This window comes from Narcine bancroftii, chromosome 2 (genome assembly GCF_036971445.1).
Source record: "Narcine bancroftii isolate sNarBan1 chromosome 2, sNarBan1.hap1, whole genome shotgun sequence".
NCBI lineage: Eukaryota > Metazoa > Chordata > Chondrichthyes > Torpediniformes > Narcinidae > Narcine > Narcine bancroftii.
Window position 1 is genome coordinate 300,252,693 of NC_091470.1, and position 23,461 is coordinate 300,276,153.

A 23,461-nucleotide genomic window follows, 5' to 3' on the forward strand; every position below is an offset into this window, starting at 1 on the left:
CTTCATAACATGAAATGTTTTGTATTTTCTGAATCATCATCTTGTTAATACTACTTACATGCATTTAACTTTGCAAATAAGACTTTTATCACAGACAAATAACTGCTAACAATAACTGCAGCTACTATTCGACAACCTGTGGTGAAGGAATACACAGGCGGTGGGCTGTTGGCTACTCAGTCTGCAGGCTGCTGGAGACTCAGATCAAAGGATTCACACCAGACTGTGGACTGCTAGAGACTGGCTGGAGACTGGCTGAACTGGTACCACGGATTGGAACCAGGATGTGAGAGGGTGCCCAGGACCCTGAAGGGTTCCTAATTTTATCAGACGTTCGGATCTGGAGCTTGGGTTGCCGATGGCTTGGACTGGGGTCTGTATGGTTGCAAAGGCTGCGGGAGCATTGAAAGTGCATCTACGGACACCCGGTGGCACTGGGGAACTCCCTTTTGCTTCTTGTTTTCTGACTGCAAGGGGCACCCGGTAATTCGTGCTGATGATGAATCTGTCTGTCTTATGGCAGACTAAAGCCAAGTTCATGTAATATTACACTGTTTTTATTACATGACAATAAAAAAATCTTGAATCTATTATTAATTCCATTTTGAACATTACTGGATCCCATTAACAGTGCGGCAACAATCTCTGGTTGCTTCTCAAGGCTCCCCATCTTTGTGTCTCTGTTTTCTCACTTTCCTTGCCTCCACCCTGACTCAGTAGGCTTTTCATCTTTCCTACTGTCACACTGTAAGCCAGGAAGTCTTCTTTTCATTGGCAAGGCTCTGAACTCTAATATGATACTGACATTTTTGCACTGGGCTGACATAACTTCTACATGTGTGGTAAAAAAATCCTTTCCAGAGCTTTGAGACAATCTTCACTGTCTTCTCTCAATGCAATCAACTGAATTTGCATATGATTCAGTCAATTTAATAACTATGTAAATAGCAAGAGATATTGAGTGGTGCCCCTGCACTTCAATAATTTCAGCTTCTCCATTTGTATTGCCTTTGTCAGACCTAATCAATATAATTTCACTGAAGCTCCTCATGCTGAGCTTATGAAGCTCATCTTGTTTATGGTCTCTTGAAAAAGCACAGCTGCATTCCTGAAACTCTGGAAATTGGCATTCTCGATCTGTTCAAAAAAATTACAGGCTTTAATTCTGAGTAGTCTGCCTTTGAAGATTGTTAAAGACCTGCAAAATCTCTGTCGAAGTGCCACCTTTCACCTGGGCTACTCACTGTCCCTGCACTTAGATCATATTATATTCTTGGGCTCATTTGCTGACAGCTTGTTATTTTTTCTCTGCAGGTTTGTTCCCCAATTTCAGGGCTTCTGTAATCAATATGCCTTGTCCTGGTATTTCACTATTATCATAATGCAATCTATGTCAGGTCACTTGTCTGAGTACTACTGGTACCATGTAACGCACTACTATCTGTCACATGGTCGGGTGGTCGGCGACTAAACTGACTCCCCCGCCAGGCTTGCCTGGTGTGGAGTGTGGCTAGGCACCCTGCAGGAGGAAAAACAAGACCTGTCAAAGGGTGGACAAACTCTCTCTTAGGGTCAACGACCATCTAGCAAACACATACCATGAAGCATGGAAAGGGCATTCCTTGCATTGAAGCTTGGTCTGGCCATACACTGCAACAGAACATCCCCCAGCCATCTTGGACCTCACCATGCACTGGATCCAGGATGATATGTCGAGAGGGTGGGTCTGGGCCTGTGCAACCCCTACTCACCTAAATCCATTCATGCACACACTGTCCCTTTCTCATGAGTGAGGTATCCTCATATCAATCCCCACAAACTGATTGAAATGAACCATCATCATCCTATGGTCCAGAGAGCCAGAAGAATAATGCAATATCAACTTTATATTGATCAGCTGCGAAGTACACAAAATCCCAACTTTTTCTGTTTGTCACTTGAACAGCAAGCATTGTGAATCCATGTTTCTAAAAAAAGGTGTACGATATAACCTTGATTCCTTTAGTACTGTAGAACCATCAAACTCTATCAGCCCATCTCATCTATGCTGAACTATTATTCCACCTGGTCCCATTGACCTGCAGGCAGACCATGGGCCCCCATAAACCCCCGCCATTCATGTATCTACCAATGTTTTCTTATCTTCTTTGGCTTGGCTTCGCGGATGAAGATTTATGGAGGGGTAATGTCCACGTCAGCTGCAGGCTTGTTTGTGGCTTACAAGTCCGATGTGGGACAGGCAGACATGGTTGCAGCGGTTGCAGGGGAAAATTGGTTGGTTGGGTTTGGGTGTTGGGTTTTTCCTCCTTTGTCTTTTGTCAGGGCTCTGCGGTCTTCTTCAAAGGAGGTTGCTGCCCGCCGAACTGTGAGGTGCCAAGATGCACGGTTTGAGGCGATAGCAGCCCACTGGTGGTGGTCGATGTGGCAGGCACCAAGAGATTTCTTTAGGCAGTCCTTGTACCTCTTCTTTGGTGCACCTCTGACACGATGGCAAGTGGAGAGCTCACCATATAACACGATCTTGGGAAGGTGATGGTCCTCCATTCTGGAGACGTGACCTACCCAGCGTAGTTGGATCTTCAACAGCGTGGATTTGATGCTGTCAGCCTCTGCCATCTCAAGTACTTCGATGTTAGGGATGAAGTTGCTCCAATGAATATTGAGGATGGAGCGGAGACAACGCTGGTGGAAGCGTTTTCTTATATGTTGGAATAAAATCACCTGCTTCCACACCTTTGCTGGCAATTCGTGCTATACTCGCACCATCCTCTGAGTGAAGAAGTTCCCTCTAATGTTCCCTTTAAACAGTTAACCTTTCACTCTTAACCTTTGTCCTCTAATTCTTGTCTCACCCAACCTCAGGAGAAAAAGTCTGCATACATTTACCCAATCTAAAGCACTCATAATTTTATATGCTTCTGTCAAATCTTCCCTCGTTCTCTGACACTCCATGAAATCAAGTCCTAACCTATTCAACCCTTCCTCATAACTCAACTCAAGTCCTGGCAAAATCCTTGCAATTTTTCTCTGCATTCTTTCAGTCTTATTGATATCTTTCCTATAGTTGATCAAAACTGCAATTAATACTCCAAATTTAGCCTCACCAATGGTTTATACATCTCAACTCCTGTAATCAATATGTCAATTTCTGAAAGCCAACATGCAAAACCTATCTTTAGAACCATAGAAGCATAGTACACTACAGCACAGAAAGAGATACAGGCCCCTTTGGCCCTTCTAGTCTGTGCCGAACCATTATTTTTTGCATAATTCCACTGACCTGTTCCCAGTGCATTCCTCTTCCATGTAAGTGCCTGTACAAATTCCTCTTAAATGTTAAAATTGAGCCCTCATTCACAACCTCAGCTGGCAGCTCATTCTACATTCCCACCATTTTCAATGTGAAAAAGAACTGCCTCATGTTCCCCCTAAATGTTTCCATATTAATTCTTAACCAATGTCTTCTGGTTTGTCTGTTGAAAAAAGCCTATTGATTCAGGCCAAGATGACCCCAAAACCCACCAGCAATAGAAATTCACCAAGACAAATAGTTACTTAAACAAAAGCTACTTCTAATTTTCTTTAAACATAAAAACAGGATCAAACTTTAACTTATTTCTGTTAACTTAAACACCTTCTAATTCTAAGCGCATGTGTATGTAATGTGTGTATAAGTTCAGACAAGTTCTTTGATTCACAGTTCAAATTTCTCACTCCTCCAACCTTACCCGGTATCAGGCAATTCTTATACTGTGCACAGAATTTAACATTTATGTATCTTCACCAGGCTTTGATGCTTTAAAGGTTACTTGTCAGAAAGGTTCTTGTTGGTTTTCAGAGAGAGATTGGTTACTCGTTGGATTAAGTCATGGATGGACCTAATCTGTCCCTCAAGAAAGATCTTATCTGAAGGTAGCAGAGGAACATCTTATTTGACAAGTCATATTTATTTCTGAATTGCTCAAATAACATTAGTTGCTCCTCTTGTAACAGTCCTCGATACATCTGACCCCCTTTCAGCACCAGGTGTCCAGGATCTTGTCAATGTGACTAATCTATTTGGAGTCAGGGGCGTTTTTTGGGATAGCCCCACTTTAGACCCTATATATTGATTATGATAATTTTGTTCCATATAGAAATTACGTGTTTTAATATGGGGTTGTCTTTTTTGCCAGATAGTAATTTAGAATCCACTTATAAATAAAATCTCCTGCTACCTTTTAACCCACTGTGGGCAGACCAATTTGTGCCAAGGATGGTACACTTCCCCCCTCAAATAATGAGGCAATATACCTTGAATGGGCAGCCCAATAATATATTTTTTTGAAAATTTTATTTTTAATTTGCATCCTTAACAAAAATGTTTCTCCATAATCATACACAATAATAAATGATGCAAAATGTATACATAATTTTATATTTTCTCCCCTCCCCCTCCATCCCCCAAAAAAAGAAAAAGCTTACCTGAATTTGTCATATATCATTCATTATTTAAATTTCAAATTTACAAATATAATCTTAAACCTCTAAGTTAACTAGGGTGAGTTGGAGTGGGAGTGGAGGACACTCCCAATGAAATCCATATAAGGTGTCCAAATTTCGTAAAAGTTTTCTGGTTGATTCCATAAATCATACCTTATTTTTTCTAACGGTATACAATTTTGTAATTCCATTCTCCATTTATTCAACCCCACATCATTGTCTAATTTCCATATTACCACTAAACATTTCTTTGCTACTGCTATTGCTACATTTAAAAACTTCTTCTGATAAATATCTAACTTCATATTATGAATATTGCCTAGGAAAAATATTATCGGATATTTCAGAACTTGTTTCTTCATATTTTGTCCCAATAAAGTACACATATCGTCCCAAAATCTTTCTATTTTTTCACATTGCCATACTGCATGTAAAAAGGTTTCTACCTCTTTATACATCTAAAACATTGATTAGAGCAATTGAAGTCCATGTAATTTATGTGGAGTATATAACTGACTTTAAAAAATAAATTGTACCATTTGATATCTGATATTAATTGTATGTTACACTCTTGTAGTATAATTTTGACCATACTTCTTTTTGAATTTGTATATTTAAATCTCTTTCCCATCTTAATTTAGATTTAAATAAACCTTTTTTTATGCATAGTCTTGCAATTTTATTTACATATTAATTATAAATCTTTTAATAAATGTATAATTTATTAAATATTCAAATTAACTTTGTTCAGGTAATCTAAAATTTGATCCTAACATTCTTTTTAAATATGATTTAAGTTGATAATAAGAAAAAAATAGTATTATTTGGTATATTATACTTATTTTTCAATTGGTTAAAAGACAAAAAAACAGAACCCTAAAAACAATTCTTTATCCTTTTATTCCACAATTATACCAAATGTCAAAAAATGAATTATTAACTGTAAAAAGAATGAGGGTTTTGCTTTAGTAATATTTTAGCTATTTGTTAATTCTTCATTCCTTTTTCTACATGGATTCCATTCCATACTTTTAATATGTTTCAAAATTGGTGTATCAAATCTTTCAACAGTTGTTCATGCCACATAAAAAATATGTTCGGAATTATTTTCCCCTATTTCACTCATTTCAATCTGTACTCATGCTGTCTTTTCACCAATCTGATAACAGGAGGATAAAAAATGTAAGTTGAGCTGCTGTGTAATAATTTTTAAAATTAGGCATTCACAGTCTCCCCTGATCATATTTCCAAGTTAATTTTTACAATGCCGTCTTGGGCATTTTGTCTTGCCAAAAAAATGTTCTTACATTTTTATTAAGGTCTTGAAAAAAAACATTGTTGGTACAGAAATTGGTAATGATTGAAATAGGTATTGTATTTTAGGAAAAATATTCACCTTCACACAATTTATCCTCCCTATTAAAGAAATTGGTAAATCTTTCCAACTTGTTAAGTCTTCTTTAATTTTCTTCAATAAAGGTATATAATTCAATTTAAATAAATTATTCAAATTCTTATCAATATTAATTCCTAGCTATCTTACTGCCTCTTTCTGCCTTTTAAATTTTGTTACTTTCTTAATTTGGGTATAATCTTTCTCAATCATAGGCATCACCTCACTTTTGTCAATATTTACTTTATAACCTGATACTAACCCATACTCTGCCAATCATACATTTATTTTTTTAATTAAATTTCACAGTTTGTAAGATATAATATAACACTGTCTGCAAAAAGACTAATTTTATATTCTTTATATTCTATCTTAAAGCCCTTCACCTCATGATCTCCTCTTATCACCTCTGCAAAAGGTTCTTTAGCTAATGCAAATAAAAAAGGTGATAATGGACAATGTTCTCCAGATGATCTTTCCAATGAGAAAGGTTTTGATATTTGTCAATTTGTAACTACTTTAGCCTTTTGGCAATTATATAATGCTCTTATCCAATTTATAAAATTTATTGGAATTCCAAATATCTTCAAAATTTTAAATAAATATTCCAATTCTAATCTATCAAATGCTTTTCCTGCAACTAAAGCCAAGGCTACTGATGGTATTTATATTTTTTGCGTTACATTTAATAAGCTTAAAAACTTGACAACATTATCCGTTAATCTTCTATTCTTGATGAAACCTGTTTGGTCAAAATTTAACAATTTACGTAAACATTTAGCTAACTATTAGCTAGTAATTTAGACAAAATTTTATAATCTGTATTCAATAATGATATTGGTCTCTATGAAGATGGAAGCAAAGGATCCTTCTCTTTTTTTGGAATAACCATTATTAATGTTGTTTTAAACGACTCCAGTAAATCACAGGAATCATTCATTTGATCTAGCAATCCCATAAATAAGGGGATCAATAACTGTTTAAATTCTTTATAAAACTCTGGAGAAAAACTGTCCTTTCCTGGAGCCTTATTATTTGGCAAAGACATCAATAGCCCCAGGAATCAAACGCCAATCAGCCTTTAAAGTAGCAAGTGTGAAAGCAAAATTTGCTCAATGCCGGCATCAGATGATGTCATCTCATGCTGGGGATTGCCGGCCTCGACCCCTAGTACAATTCCTGGCATCTGCAGATGCTGGTGTTGAGATCAGACAAGTGTGAAATGGACAATTGCATTGCAGGCACTTCCTATTAAAGGTAGAACAGACCAAATGCTGGGGATAAACCCTTGCAAGTGTGAAAGCATTCAGTGTCCCAATTAAGAATGGTCAAGTGTGAAAGGCTAAACCCCCATTCCTATTCCTGGACACTGAACGGCCGATTTACTTGGATGCAAGTGTGAAAGGGGCTAATCTGTCAAATATTTCTGTAGCTATAAAATAATTTGATAATTCAATCTTCTCCACAGCATTTAGTTCCGGCATATAATTTGTGATAAATATTGATCTATTTTATCTCCATCTTTCAAAGATTCTGATTGATATAATTTCATAAAAATTTCTAAAAACATCATTAATTTCTTGTGTTTAATACGTAAGAAGACCTGATTCCTCTTTTGTGGCTAATATTGTTCTTGATACTTGCTATGTCTTCAATTGCCATGCTAAAACTTTAAGGGGCCTATACCCCAACTCAATAATTTTTATCGAGTTTGCCTTATATCTCTCTCCACTCTATATGTTCGTATTTCATGAAGTTTCAATTTTTTCAATTCCAATATTCTTCATTTCTCATCATTCACTCGACTATATAATTCTTTATCCAATTCGGTTATTTCTTTATCCAATCAGTTAATTTAAAACATTTTTAAAAAATCTTAGCACTGTAACTTATTATTTGCCCTCTTAAATAAGCCTTCAAAGAGTCCCATACCACAAATATATTAGTTGCCGAGTGTTCATTAGTGTCCAGAAAAAAATGTATCTGTTGTCTTATAAATTCATAAAAGTCTTGCCTTTTTGACAATGCAGTATTAAACCTCCACCTATAACCTATATTCTTCCAATGCAATTGACATAACTAAAGGTGAATGGTCAGATAACATTCTTGCTTGGTATTCAATCTTTTGAACTCTTATTTGTAGTTGAGAAGAGATTAAAAACATAACTCTATGTGAATATGTCTTATGCCTAAAATAATAAAACAAAAAGTCCCTGGTACCAAGATGCATCTTCATCCAACTATCAATAAGTTTCATTTCATTCATAAAATTTAACATAGTTTTAACTATCTTATTTTTAACCATAATTCCACCTTTTCTATCAACCTTCAAAACAAAAGTAAAATTAAAATCTCCTCCCATGGTTATTTTCCCTTTTGCATTGGCTAATTACATAAAAATGTCTTGCATAAAGTTTCCATCATCTGTATTCATTGCATATTCATTAATGCATATTCATTAATGTCCAACATTCTGAATAAATTTGACAATTTATCATCACATACCTTCCTGATTTATCAATAGTTGTATCAAATATTTTAATTGGTAAACTTACTTATTAGTATCATTACCCCTCTGGGTTTAGAATTAAATGAAGAAGACAATACCATTCCCTCTTTAACTTTGCATGTTCTACTTCAGTTAAATGAGTTTCTTGTAAAAAAGCTACATCCACTTTATTGTTTTTAATATAACTAAATAATCTTATTCGCTTTATCAGATTCTGAATTCCGTTAATATTAATACTAATAAAATTTCCCTGCCATTAGACACCCATATTAGACCATGCATCCATCCACCATCCCCCTCCCCCTTCTTGCTCTCCCTTAATACTGCTTATATAACATACTACATTCAATGACAATCCAGGGTTTGAACAAAAAAGAGAAAGACAAGAAAAAGAAGTGAAAAGAAGAAAGTGAAGAAAAACCCCAGAAGCGCATGATGGTGAAACATCTCTAACCTCCTGATCGATACGGGATGTGAAAAATATCACATTTGTGCCCATGATTCCACAGTGGTCAGCTTCATAGTCCACACTAACTTGCTTGAAATGCCATACCATCCCTTACTGTAGTTTTCCCAACATATCTAATAATCCTTTGATCTTATTAAAATATAATAGATCACATGTATTATAGGTTAAACCTTCCTCCCCCTTTAAACTCTCTCAAAATTCAAGGTAATTTCAGTTACAGTAAAAATCTTTCAGTTATATAATTTATTCAAATATCAGCAACCACCTGTTGTTTTTTTGTCAGGCAATGAATTGGCATATACCTTTGCTTCATTAGGCTTGGTAAAAAATCCATTCCTTCCAACAGGGACAAATACTTTCAATACAGCAGGATATCTCAGAACAAAGGCATAGCCTTTTTTCCATCGCACATCTTTAACTGGATTAAATTCTTTTCTCTTTTTTAATAAATCAAAACTTATGTCTGGATTAAAGAAAATCTTATTTCCATTATAAATCAAAGGTGGTTGTCTTTCTTTAGCTTGGCTTGCTGCCAACTCCAATATCTTCTCACTTACTTCGTAGCGAGAGCCCCAAATCTCACTTGCAATTCTGACAACCGTGTATTCAGGACTACACATCTGGCTATCCTTGGCCATGTAGGGGAGAATGACATCATTGGCTCTGACCCTGATAGGATGCACCCCCTGTTAGAGCTTCCTCTCTCCAGAACCACAAAGGCTTTGAGAAGATGCCTGGTGTTTTTCTCATATTACACCCAGTGGGTCCCTCAATACGCTGACACCGTTCATCCCCTTTTAAAGGCCACAACTTTCCACCTTTCAGCCGAAGCCCAGATGGCTTTTAATTACCTCTGAAGTTAAATTGCAAAAGCCGCCATGTATGCGGTAGACAAAAATGTACCTTTCCAAGTGGAAAGTAGCCCTGGCCGCTACTCTCAATTTTCTCACGGACGCTTCAAGGCCATGGCTGGCTAGTAGATTTATGCTCCTCATAGACCAGCACTCTGTTAAGAGGGGAAAAATCAAGAATGACAAAATTGCTAGGTGGAAGATTGAACTCTCCACCTACAGTTTTGACATCGCCTACCGGCCAGGGGCCCTCAACAGCAATCCAGATGCCTTGTCCAGGGGATGCTGTGCCTCTGAACACACCACTCAACTGTAGACCATACACAATGAGCACTGCCATCCAGGGGTCATCTGCAGGGCTCATTTTGTCAAGACCTGCAATTTGCCCTACTCAATAGAAGACATCAGGGAAATGATCAGGTCATGCCAGATCTGCACTGAGTGCAAGCCGTACTTTTTTCGCCCTGCGAAAGCGTACTTGATTAAATCATCCAGGCCCTTCGATCGGCTCAGCGTCAATTTTAAGGGACATCTTCCCTCCACAAATGGGAACATCTACTTTCTCTCGGTCATCGACGAGTACTCCCCTTTCCCGTTCACCATCCCATGCCCAGACACATATGCCTCGTCCGTTATAAAGGCCCTAGACTATATTTTCATCCTGTTCGGGTATCCCGGCTATATTCATAGCAACCAGGGCTCAGCCTTCATGAGTAACGAGGTGCGACAGTAACTGCTGGTGAAGGGCATCGCGACCAGCAGGACTACCAGTTACAACCCCCGGGGGAATGAGCAGGTTGAAAAAGAGAACGCCATGATCCGGAAGGCTGTCAAACTTGCCCTGAAGCAAAAAGGCCTTCCAGACTCGTGCTGGCAGGATGTTCTCCCCATTGCGCTCGACTCAATTTGGTCACTACTCTGCACTGCGACCAATGCTACTCCTCATGAGCTCATGTTTACATTCAACAGAAGGTCAGCATCAGGGACTACACTCCCAGCCTGGCTCAGTCGTCCTGGTCCAGTCCTTCTCAAGAAGCATGTGAGGAGAAGCAAGACTGACCCCCTGGTGGAACGGGTGAAGTTGCTCCATGCCAACCCCACATATGCCTACCTGGATGGCAGGGAGGACACGGTTTCCATCAGGGACCTGGCACCCGCTGGAACAATGGATCCATTGCCTCAGGTGCCCAATGAGCTACCAAGCTTTTTTTCCCCATCCCCACCCAGGGCATCAGGGGACCCAGTTCAGGAGGAGAGTGAAACCCCCCTCTATCATGGAGCCGGAGCCTCAGCCCACTACCTTTCCATTACAGGTGGACCAGGAGACTCAAAGAGCCCAAGGGTCCCCGGTGCTAAGGCACTCCACCAGGATCTCCAGGTCCCCGGACTGCCTAAATTTGTAAATAGTATTGTAAATATTTCTCTTCTGTGTCTATTATCAGCTTCTGATCCTTGTTCTCTTCATCCACAGACCCTTAATTCTGAAGGTAGGGGTGAATGTAGTGAACTGGGTGAATGTAGTGAACTGGGATTCATTAGAATTGTGCTGTACTAACGACTGGTTCCACCTCCCGACTCCTCCCCCAGGGGCCTGTATATAACTGCCTAAGCCCAGAATCCCTCTGAAATCTGTTCATGAACCCTACCTGTGTTGTAAGCTAATAAAAGCATTAGTTCTCCCTCCAGTCGAGTGTGAGCTTTTATCTATGCTACACGGTGCCAGATAAATTATACTCAGCAGACTGCTTATATTGTCCACTGGTTGTCTTTTTTGCATAGAGCCCACTTGAGGCAAGCTCTCCTTACAACCCTATCCACCTGTGACGCCACTTTCAGGGAATTATGCATCTGTATTCCCAGGTCCCTCTCTTCTACTTCACTACACTCCTCAACGATTCACTGTGTATGTCTTTTCTTGGTTTGTCCTTCCAAAATGCAATGTATCACACTTGTGTACATTAAATTCCATCTGGCATTTTTCAGCCCATTTTTCTAGCTGGTCCTGATCCCTCTTCAAGCTTTGAAAGCCTTCTTCGCTATCCATAATGTCTCCAATTTAGTGTTATCTGCAAACTTGCTGATCCAATTTACCATATTATCATCCAGATCATTGATATAGATCACAAAAATCAATGGTCCTAGTACCAGTCCATGAGGGACACCACTAGTCATAGGCCTCCAGTCTGAGAAGCAATCATCCACCACTACTCTCTGGCTTCTCCCATCCAGCCATTGTCGAATCCAGGTCATGACTTCACCATGTATTTAGAGTGTATGAACCTTCCTGACTAACCTCCCATGTGAGACCTTGTCAAGGGCCTTACTAATGTCCATGTAGACAACATCCACAGCCTTTTCTTCATCAACTTTCCTGTTAACCTCCTCGAAAAACTCTATTAGATTGGTTAAACAAGCCATGTTGACTATCTCTAATCATTTTCGGCTATCCAAATAATTGTATATCTGATCTCTTAAAACACCTTCCAGTAGTTTATCTTCTACTGATGTCAGGCTCACCAGCCTATAATTACTAGGATTACTTTTGGAGCCTTTTTTAAACAATGGAACAACGTGAGCTACCCTCCAATCCTCTGGCACCACATCTGTGGCTAAGATAATATAAATATTAAAGCCAGAGTATCTGCAATTTCTACATTAGCCTCCCTGAAGGTCCAAGGGAATATCTTGTCAGGGCCATTTATCCAAACTTATTTTCTTTAAGACAGTAAGCACTTCCTCCTTTTTAATCTGTATAGGTTCCATTACCTCATTGTTTCTTTTCCTTACTTCCCATGACTCTGTGCTGGTTTCCTGAGTGAATAATGATAAAAATATCATTTAAGATCTCACCCATCTCTTTTGGCTCCATACAAAGCTGACCACTCTGATCTTCAAGGGGACCAATTTTGTCCTTTCCTATCCTTTTCTTCTTAATATACCTGTAGAAACCCTTAGGATTTTCCTTCCCATTGTCTGCCAAAGCAACCTCATGTCTTTTTCTTTCCTTTCTGATTTCTTTCTTGAGGTTTTTATTGCATTTTTAATACTCCTCAAGTACTTTGTTTGCTCCATGATACCTATACCTGTTATACACCTCACTTTTCTTCTGAACCAGATCTTCAATATCCCCTTGAAAACCAAGGTTTCCTATGCCTTCTAATCTTGCCTTTGATCCTGAGAGGAACATAAAAACCCTGCACCCTCAAAATTTCACCTCCAAAGATCCTCCCCTTACCTCACACATCCTTGCCTGAAAACTATTGATCCCAATCCAATTATTCTAGATCCTTTCACATTAAAATTATCCTTTCTCCAATTTAGAATCTCAGGCCGAGGCCCAGACCTACCCCTCCTCATAATTAACTAGAAACTAATGGCATTATGATCACCAGACCATAAATGTTCCCTTACACATACTTTTGTCACCTGTCCTGTCTTGTTCCCCAATAGGAGATCCAGTATTGCATTTTCTCTAGTTGGTTCCTCTATATATTGATTTAGAAAACTTTCCTGAACACATTTGACAAACTCCAAGCCATCCAGCCCTTTTACAGAATGGGTGTCCCAGTCAATACGTGGAAAATTAAAAGAAACCCTACTATCATAACATTATGTTTCCTGCAGCTGTCTGCCATCTCTCTGCAGATTTGCTCCTCCAATTCTCGTTGACTATTGGATGGTCAATAAATCAACCCCATGAGTGTGGTCATACCTTTCAAGTTCCTCAACTCCACCCATATATCCTCAATGTACAAACTCTTTGGTTTGTCCTGCCTGGGCACAACTGTGATATTTTCCCTGATGAGCAATGCCACTCCTTCCCCTTTTATCCCACCCCCCCTCCTGCTCTATCATGACTAAAGCAACAAAAGCCCAGAATATTGAGTTGCCAGTCTTGCCCCTCCTGCAACCAAGTTTCACTAATGGGCACAATGTCATAATTCCATGTGCCTTTCCTACAATATTCCTTGCATTGAAAATGCATGCATTGTAGAAAATTTCCACCACGTACAACCCATTGAATTCTAATGGTGCATGCAATTTTAACATAATCTTTTCCCTCCTGCACTCCTCTATCAGCTCTGGCACTTTGGTTCCCACACCCCTGCAAATCTAGTTTAAACCCATCAGAGCAGCATGAGCAAACCTTCATGCAACAATATTAATCCCCTTCCAGTTTAGATGCAACTATCCCATCAGAACAGGTCCCAACTTCCCTAGAAGACACTCCAATTATCCAGAAACCTGAACCCCTCCATCCTGCACCATGACTTTAGTTACAAGTTAAGCTGCATTATCCTCCTATTTCTAATCTCACTAGCACACAGCATGGGTAGCAATCCTGAGATCACTACCCTGGATGTCCTTTCCTTCAAACTTGTGCCTCACTCCCAGAACACTCCTTGCAGGTCCTCCTCACCTTTCCTACCCATGACATTGGTCCCCATTTGGACCACGACATCTCGCAGCTTACCCTCCCTCCTGAGAATGCTGTGAACTCGATCTGAGATATCTCGGACCCTGGCACCAGGGAGGAAACATACCATCCGGATACTCAATCTCTTGCATAGAACCTCCTATCAGTCCCCCTAACTATGGAATCCCCTATCACTACAGCTTGCCTCTCCTCCTCACTTCCCTTCTTATTGACAGACCTGATTGTCGTGGCTTGTGCCTGGTAGGTCAATCCCTCCAAATGTACCAAAAATTGTATACTTACTATTGATGAATACGGCCACAGGGGTGCCTTGGACTACCTGGCTGTTCTCTTTCCCTCTCATGACTGTCACCCATCTTCCCACCTCCTTCTTCCTATGTGTGATAGTGTTGCTGTAACTCTTGTCTATCAACCCCTCTGCCTCCTGAATGATCCATAGTTCATCCAACTCCGGCTCCAATTCCTTAACGTGGCTTGTCAGGAACTGAAGCTGGATCCACTTCTCACAGATGAAGTCATCAGTGATACTGCTGGGTTCCCTGATGAACCACATTCTGCAAGAGGAGCATTCTCCTGCCTTGGTTTCTATTCCCACTGCTTATGACTAGCAGAACAAAATATATGATATATAAAACCTGCCCTTGTACCTACCTGCTGAATCTTTTTTGTTAACTCCTACTATACCTTGCCTCTTATGTGTTCTGTTGAGCCAAAGCCTTACCACTCTGACTCAATCCACTCTAAGAATGACCGCTCCCTCGATGACCACTCCCTTGATGATCTCTCCCTTGATGATCACTTCCTTGATGATCACTCCCTCAGTGACTGCTCCCTTGATGATAGCTCCGCTACATAGTCCCTCACTTTTATAGGGATATCTTCCTCCTATCAGCTTCTAGCTGCTGCCTTGCACCTTTTTAAATCTAGCTGCTGCTGCTCTTCAGGTCACCTGACCTCTCTAGCTCCAATCAGCTTCTTCAACCCTATCTACCTTTAACGCCTCTTTCAAGTAATTATGTATTTGTGTTCCCAGATGTCTGTGTTCTACCACACTCCTCAGTGCCCTACCATTTACCAAAAAAGTCCTACCCTGGTTTATCCCTGCTAAAATGCAACACCTCAGACTTGTCTGCATTAAATTCCATTTGCCATTTGCAGCCCATTTTTACAGCGGCTTCAGATCCCATTGCAGGTATTGAAAGTTTTCATCGCTGTCCACTACACCCCCAATCTTAGTCTCATCTGCCATTTTATCACATTATCATCCAGATCGTTGATTTAGATGACAAACATCAATGGACCTAGCATTGATCCCTGAGGCACACCAGTCATGACAGGCCTTCAATTAGAGAGGTAAACACCTGCTACCACTCTCTGGCTTCTCCTTATAACAAATGTCTTATCCAATTTACGACCACATCCTGAATACCAAGCGACTGAACTTCCTTGACTAACATCCCATGCACAACGTTGTCAAAGGCCTTCCTAAAGTCTATGTAGACAACATTTACTGTCTTTCCTTCATCAAATTTCTTGGTAACTTCCTTGAAAACCTCCACAAGATTGGTTAGATGTGACCTACCATGCATAAAGCCATGTTGACAATCCCTAATCAGTCCCTGACAGTCCAAGTAATTATATATATCCTCTCTTAGAATACCTTGCAATAACTTATCCACTACTTACGTCAAGCATATAATTTCCCATATCATTCTAAAACCATTTTCTAAATAATGGAAAAACATTGTGGGAAGTAAGGGAGGAGATGTGAGAAGTGAGGGAGGAGATGCTGAGCTACTTGCAATGATCTTTGTACCATCACTGGGGACAGAAGATGTACCAGAGAATTGGAGGGTTGCAAATGTTGTTCTGCTCAAGAAAAGGTGTAGAGATAACCCAGGGATTTATAGATGAGTGTCTTACTTCAGTGTTGGGCAACTGTTGGAAAATATCCCAAGAGACAAGATTTACAAGCATTTAGAGGCGCAATCTGATGGCTTCGTCAGCAGAAGATTATGCCTCATGATCCTGAGTTAATTCTTTAAGAATGTAACAAAGCACATTGATGAAGGTAAAGCAGTGAATTGAGTGATTCCAGTAAGGCCTTTGATAATGTTCCCCATGCACGGCCCATTCAGAAAGAAAGGAGGCCATAAATCCAGGGAGTCCATGCTTTGTGAATACAAAATTGGCTTGCCCATAGAAGGGAGAGGGTAGTTGTAAATGATTTGTATTCTGCGTGGAGGTCTGTGACCAGTGGTGTTCAACAAGGATCTATTCTGGAACCCATCCTCTTTGTGCTTTTTATAAATTACCTGGATGAGCAAGTGGAAGGGTAGATTAGTCAGATTGCAGATGACATAAAGGTTTGTGGTGTTGTGGATAGTCTGGAAGGTAGCCAGAGGTTACAGAGGGACATTGATAGGATGTAGAACTGGGCTGTGAAATGGCAGATGGAGTTGAACACAGAAAAATGTGGTGGTTCATTTCAGGAGGTCAAATTTGAAGACAGGATACAATATTAATCGGAGGATTCTGAGCAGTGTGGAAGAACCCAGAGATCTTGGGGTCTGTGCGAATAGAACACCACAAGGTACTGTATAGGTTGATATTGCTGTTAAAAAGGTGTGTGTGTGTTAGCCTGCATAGACTGTGGGATTGAGTTCAAGAGGTATATAAGAGCTTAGTTCGACACCTCTTGGAATATTGTGTTCAGTTCTGGTTACCTCACTGCAGGAAGGATTTTAATGCTAAAGAGAGGGTGCAGAGGAGATTTGCAAGGATGTTGTGAAACCCAAAAGTCTGCAAATGCTGAAGGATGTTGCCTGGATCGGAGAGCATGACTTTTCTTCTTGATATGGTTGATGATTTTATGCCAATTTCCATTTATAATTATGAGCTGTAAACACTTTAATCCCATTCACTCATTATTGACAAAGTAGAATTTATTCTCATATGTATTTGCATTGATGAAGTAACAACGTACTTTAACTTTCTTATAAATTTTCAGATGATCAGTGCTTCCAACTTGCAAATTCAGCTTCATTAAATTGCAACTGCTTGATTGGAGTTAGAGAAAAATGATTTCATCAGCTTTGTACTTTTCTTAGTACCTTATGGTCATGGACAAATTGAAAGGTTATTCAAAGTTGCACTTGTTAAATTGGTGATCTTTTGACTCTGATCAAATGATCAATAAACATTTTTTCAAATAGAAATATTATCAATTGAAGGATAATGCCTAATATGATAACACAAATCTAGTTTCTTTCTAAATGGGCAGTCTTTCTTCAACACAAAATCATTGTATAATGAGAAACATATATCCTTCAAGTATTTCACAATAACTATTGCACAAGGAACTATTAAAAATAATTTTTAAAGGGGAAGTGGTCAACTCCTGACTTTAGAAAATAAATTTGAACTAACTATTACATGGAACAAATGCACTTTTTAGAAAAATTGCAGGTACAAAAAAAAAATCAGTAATTTAGACAGTGCCTCTGGCAAGAAACATTAATGCTACTGCCTTACAGCTCCAAGGACCTGAGCTCATCCTGACCTTGGGGACTGTCAATGTAGAATTTGTATGTTTTCTCTGTCAACATGTGGCCTTCCTCCGAGTGTTCTAGTTTTTTCCCCAATCTAATAAACATGCTGGTTACTCATCTGGCTTTTGTATATTACCCTATCGAATATGCTAATTGTTAAAAATAAATTCAAAGGGAGCATCTGTGTAAAAGAATAAGATGCAGTGGGACAAGTGTATAAGGATTTTGTGGAACCAATGACTTTCTCTGCCTCTGTATATAAATAATAGGAGGTACTTAGGTGCTGCCTCATGGCAGCAGCTTCCCAGACTTGATCTTGACCTTGAGAACACTCTGAAAAATGTGCATTCTCTCTTTCAATTCATAAGGTACTCTGGTTTCCTCCTACATTCCAAAGATATGCTGTTAATTGGGTAAATTAGCTGTTGGGAAATTCAGTAGGACATTAATAGTCATGTATCAGAGAATAGCTAATAGTAAAATGAGTAGAGAAATTAATTTGATGGGAATGCTTAGGTCAATGTACTAAATTGTCTCCTTAGAACATAGAACATTACAACCCAGAATCAGGCCCCTCACCCCAGATGTCTGCACCAGGCTCGATACTCAATTTAAACTAAAACACTGAGTGGTAAACCACTGTTATGCCATGATTGGCTGCTGCCAGCTGGACACGCCTCCCGAGACTGATCCTACCCATAGACCCTTGCATGCTCCCCCTTTCTCTTTGCTTCAAACAGTCAATGAGGTTTATGGTTGTTCCAGTCTTGAGTTAATAAAAGCCTGATAGTTTCCCAACTCCTACCTTTTGTTATTATTGATGGTACATTAATTTTATTAAATAAAAATCTCAAGGAATCATGGAACAGTACCTGAAACCTGGGGAGCCTGACATCAACCCTCAGTCACCGGATCCCCCAAACACGTTTGAGCTTTGGCTATGCTGCTTTGAAAACTTCCTGGCGGCGGCTGTGAACACAATCACCATTGATGCTAACTGGTTGAGACTACTCATCTTGCATGTCAGGCCCAAGTGTTCCCGATGATCAGCGACGGAGATCCTCAAGGCCCACTATCGCAGGAAGATTAATGAGGTCTACACCAGGCCCTCCTGGTCACCAGAAAACAGCGACATGGTGATTTGAGCACCAAGTACCTGCGGGCCCTTGAGAACCCTGTGAAGAGCATGCAACTGTAAGGCCATGTCGCAGATGAGCTCATCAGAGTCGAATACATAGCCAGTAGGTACTCGATCTGCAAAGAGTGGTTGAACTTGCAGAGATACTGGAGGTGGCCCTCCAAAACTCAGATGATTACTCGGCCGCTAGGTCACCTCAGGCGCTGATGTGCTGGGACAGGGCACTGCCCTGCCCATGAATGACTAGCCCCCTAAACTGTTCCACTACCCTAGTGATCTGACCTTAGCCACCATAGCGGGTGATCTCCCCAATTGCTACTTCTGCAAGCAGGATAAGCACCCGAGGAAATAATGCTCTGCCAAGGATGCAGCGTGCACCAGTTGCTGGAAAAAGGGGAATTACGCCAAAGTTTAGGATAGGCATAGGATATCACAGGGGATTGAGGCTGGCCATCTTGGGGCCGAGTGCAGCCATCTAGGGCATGCGAGCACCAATCAGACTCAGACAATGAATCCATACTGTCCTCCATCATCTTGAATCAGGAGGCACCACACAAACTCATCAGGCCGCATTATCAACTGTTTATTCAATAGCAGGAGTACAGAAAGCTTTATTCACCCCGATACTGCTAAATGACTATCCCATAAAGTGCAGCCCACCAAACACAGGACATCACGTGCGTCCAAATCATACATGGCAACCATCCATGGGTCCTGCGTAGTAACCCTGATTGTTGGAGCTGTAGTGTGCAAATGCTTCAGAGTGCTCATTATGCCACAACTCTGTCCCCCCTTGCTACTGAGGCTGTATTTCCAGTGACAACTTCAGAAGGTCACTCTGCAATTTGATGGGCCCCTCCTCCCCTCACTGTCTGCAAAGAACAGTTCACAGATGGCTCCCTGCAGGCGACATGTGGTCTCTTGACCCTCAATGTTGACCCATCCCTATTCGCTGTTCACCAATCTCACCCCTGACTGCAAGCCGGTGGCCACCAGAAGTAAATGTACTGTGCAGCTGACAGGCCATTCATTAAGTCGGAGGTTCAGCACCATCAAGGTTGACTTGAGATGCCAATGAAATCTTTCCACCATTCCATTATCCTGGGGATAATAGGCATTTGTATGATGAATTGCTGTATAAAGCAATCGAGACAAGGTCATGCACATTGGGCTGGTAAACCAAAATAAGACATCAGGAAATGAGGAACACCCAAGCACAAGTGTCTATAGTAGCATCTACCATAGGCACAGCCTCAGGCCACACAAAAAACCTGTCTATTACTGTAAAAAGATAACAGTATCCTCTTGAAACAGGAAGTGGACCAACAACGTCCACATGGACATGAGCATAACGGCGAGTAACTGTCGGGAAGGACTGCAGTGGTGCCTTAGTAGGCCATTGAACATTTGCTTTGTGGCAAGCAATGCAGAACCTATGCATTTGTGTAATGTCTTTTTTAAGACCATGCCACACGAACAGTCCGAAACCATACGAATGGTCGATCTGATTGATGGATTTAAGAGACCATGCACAGAGTCGAACACTTGATGTTTCCATGATCCTGGAAAAACTGGGCGTGGGTCTCCCGCTGATATATCACAGAGGAGTAGTTTGTCATTAACTCCAAACTGGACATCTTTCAATTGCAGATTCATGATTGCATTCTGATAAAAATTCATCTCATGGTCATGTTCTTGGGCTGCAGCCAAATTTGTGTAGTCAATACCTTGATGTACAGATGAAACTTTGAGTGGAGCAGAGCGGAAAAGTGCATCGGCTACTATATTGTCCATTCCAGAAGTATGTAAATTTTTTGTGGAGAATTCTGAAATGAATGATAATTGCTATTGTTGCCGAGCTGGCCAGATCAAATGTTAAGGGATTGTGGTCGGGGTACACAGTAAAATCTCTGCCCTCCAAAAAATAACAAAAGTGTTGAATAGACAAATAAATGGCCAAAAGCTCCTTATCAAAAACACTGTATTTTCTCTCTGATTCACGAAGATTGCAACTGAAGAATGCTATTGGTTTCCATTGCCCATTGACATATTACCTACGGCCATACTGGAAGCATCTGTAGAAAGTGCAGTGACGGAATTTAAAACTGGGTGTCTGAGCATAGTGGCATGAGTCAGCAAATTTTTCATCTTCAAGAAGGCATTGTTTCCCTCTTCAGTCCAATGGATGGTTCTGGCATTTCTGGACAGTAAATCGAAAAGAGGCTTAATGATATGAGCTGCTCCCGGAAGAAACTGACTGTGGTGAAGTGGGAATTCACTACTGGTGCGATGCTCTAAGGACTGCTTCCTCCCCTGACTCCTCCTCCTCTGCCAAAACCCCAGTTCAGTCCACAGACTATGTGTGCCATATTTATTGAATAAAAATATGTTGTACTCTCTCTGGTCTTGACTGCTCTTGTCACGCTACAATTTTATTCAATAAAGAACAGGATGGATGCGTTGTTGAAGCCCGCAATTCTCCTCATCGATTCTCTGTCCCCGCAGGCCCCAGAAGAGTTCATGTACTGGTTGGAGTGCTTCCAAATATACCTGTTGGCCACGCAAGAGGCCTAGTCAATGGATGAGCTCAAGAGGTTGGCACTCCTCTCTCGCGTTAGACTGTACAACTTATGCAGCAGCTGTTGAGAAGCTGAAGGCCCAGTACATGAGGCCCCAAAATGTCATCCTAGTGAGGCATCAACTCTCTCAACGGAAGCAACAGCCTGGTGAGTCCATTAAAGACTATGTCCTCATCCTTCAAGCAATCGCAAGGAACTATGGAAATGAGGATGGCATGACCCCAGAATGGGAGGATGAGCAGATCCAGGACACTCTGGTCGCTGGGGTGCCGTCCAAATACACTTGGCAGCCATTGCTGGAGAAAGGCAGCGTAGCACTGCCTTACGACATACTACTGGCCAAGTCACTGGAGATGGCCCAACTGGGGGATGACAATTTGGAAGGCGGAAGCACCCTTCCTGAGGACCTAGATCCTGGAGCAACGCCACACACTGCATCGGCTCTGATAGCGGCGGCCTTGGGTACTAAGGGATGCTATTTCTGCGGTTGGCAACCGTGCCCAAGAACTCAGTGTCCACCTAAAATCTCCATCAGCTCCGTTTGTGGTAAGAAGGGGTACTGGGTGAAAGTCTGCAGGGTGAGGGGAAGCACTGAGAGGTCCAACGTGTGCGCAACTTGTGACAGGCCGACTGAGGTGAGCCTGAAACCCAAACCCCCAGCCACCCAATGCCAGTGTTGTACACCATGGCCTTCCTGCGGGGCTGTGTGCCAAGAGCAGTGACATGGGAAAATACGGCGGCCATCCTGCTACATTTCAAAACCGGCGCTACCTTCATCCAATGAGGTGGGAACGCAGCCATCTTGCTGCACCGCGTGGTCTCCACCTTCTTGTTGACATTCAAATTCCATGCCATCTACAACGGTGGAAGAAAAAGGAGGGAGGCCATCTTGTCGCGCCTTGTGGCTCCCGCCATCTTGCCTGCATGAGGATCCAAACAGGGGGTGCGACTCCTGTGAGGGGAATGACGGTGTCTCCGGAGTCTTGGCAGTGATGTTATTGGACCAGGAGATACCACACCAACTGAACAATTCCACGACAAAAGTGTGGGTTAATGGGCATAAACTAAAATGCTTACTTAATTGACTCTGGTTTGACTGAGAGCTTCATAGACGCAGAGACAGTCCAAAATTGTATCCCACTAATTAGTGTATTTATTTAGCGTCCTATACGCATTCTGTAAATATTCAAGAACATACTCTGCCACGCATTTCAACATTCAAAATGCTTCAATGAGATCCACCCCCCCCCACCCCCCATTCTCCTAAATTTCAAATGTTCAGTAAATGAAAATCCCTTCATTCATGGAATCATCCTTGTAAACCTCTTTTTAATCCATACATCCATAGTTAAATGAGGAGCCCAAAACTGCTCACAATACTCCAAGTGAGGTCTCACCAGGGCCTTATTAAGCCTCAACATCACATCCGTGATCTTATATTCTACTCCTCTTGAAATGAATGACACCCTTCTTCGCCACTTTGGTCTGCTGAAAACTTGTGGATCTTGCAATCCATGATGCAATGCTGCAGTCCAAGGCAGAGGATTGCATGCTGAGGGATACGCTGAAGCTTGACACAGCCCCCACAAAAAGCATTTTGGGGAAAGTCAATGATAAAAGATCCTCTCAAAATGAGATATCAAAGAGTGGACCTGTCAAGCCTATCAGTGATAGAATATCTGCCAGTGGAAAGTATATCCCATTTTGAAAATCTGCAAATATGATATGCTTGGTTCATTGAAGAACAATGCAAAATCCCAAATTTTATTGCTGAATATTTTACAAACATCGTTTCTTGGGGAAAGTGACATTTCCTCTGCTCCTCTCAAACTTCTGAATCTGCACGTGACAAAAGGAGTCTTGAGGAAAACTAAACTCGAACAGAGATGGTGCAGAAATCTGGGCACGACAGGTCAGAACTTGTCCCCGGGAGTCAAGGCCGGAGGCTCACATGACCTAGAGCGCCCAGTCACATGACCAGTCACATGACCAGTCACATGACAGCCCGCGTTGAGTGGGTTCCACAGTGACGCGGCTGCGCTCGTTTGGAG

General features: G+C 41.0%; 1 protein-coding gene across 4 annotated transcripts in view; it reads left to right on the forward strand.

Annotated features, from left to right (window-relative positions):
* Positions 1-23,376: 23,376 nt before the first annotated feature.
* atp6v1h (ATPase H+ transporting V1 subunit H) overlaps positions 23,377-23,461 on the forward strand; it is a 91,633-nt gene continuing 91,548 nt past the window's right edge. For 2 of the 4 annotated variants that reach the window (XM_069921494.1, XM_069921499.1), the window contains exon 1: positions 23,377-23,461. The gene's annotated coding sequence lies outside the window, so the exon portion shown is untranslated. The other 2 variants (XM_069921497.1, XM_069921498.1) reach the window with 2 other exon arrangements.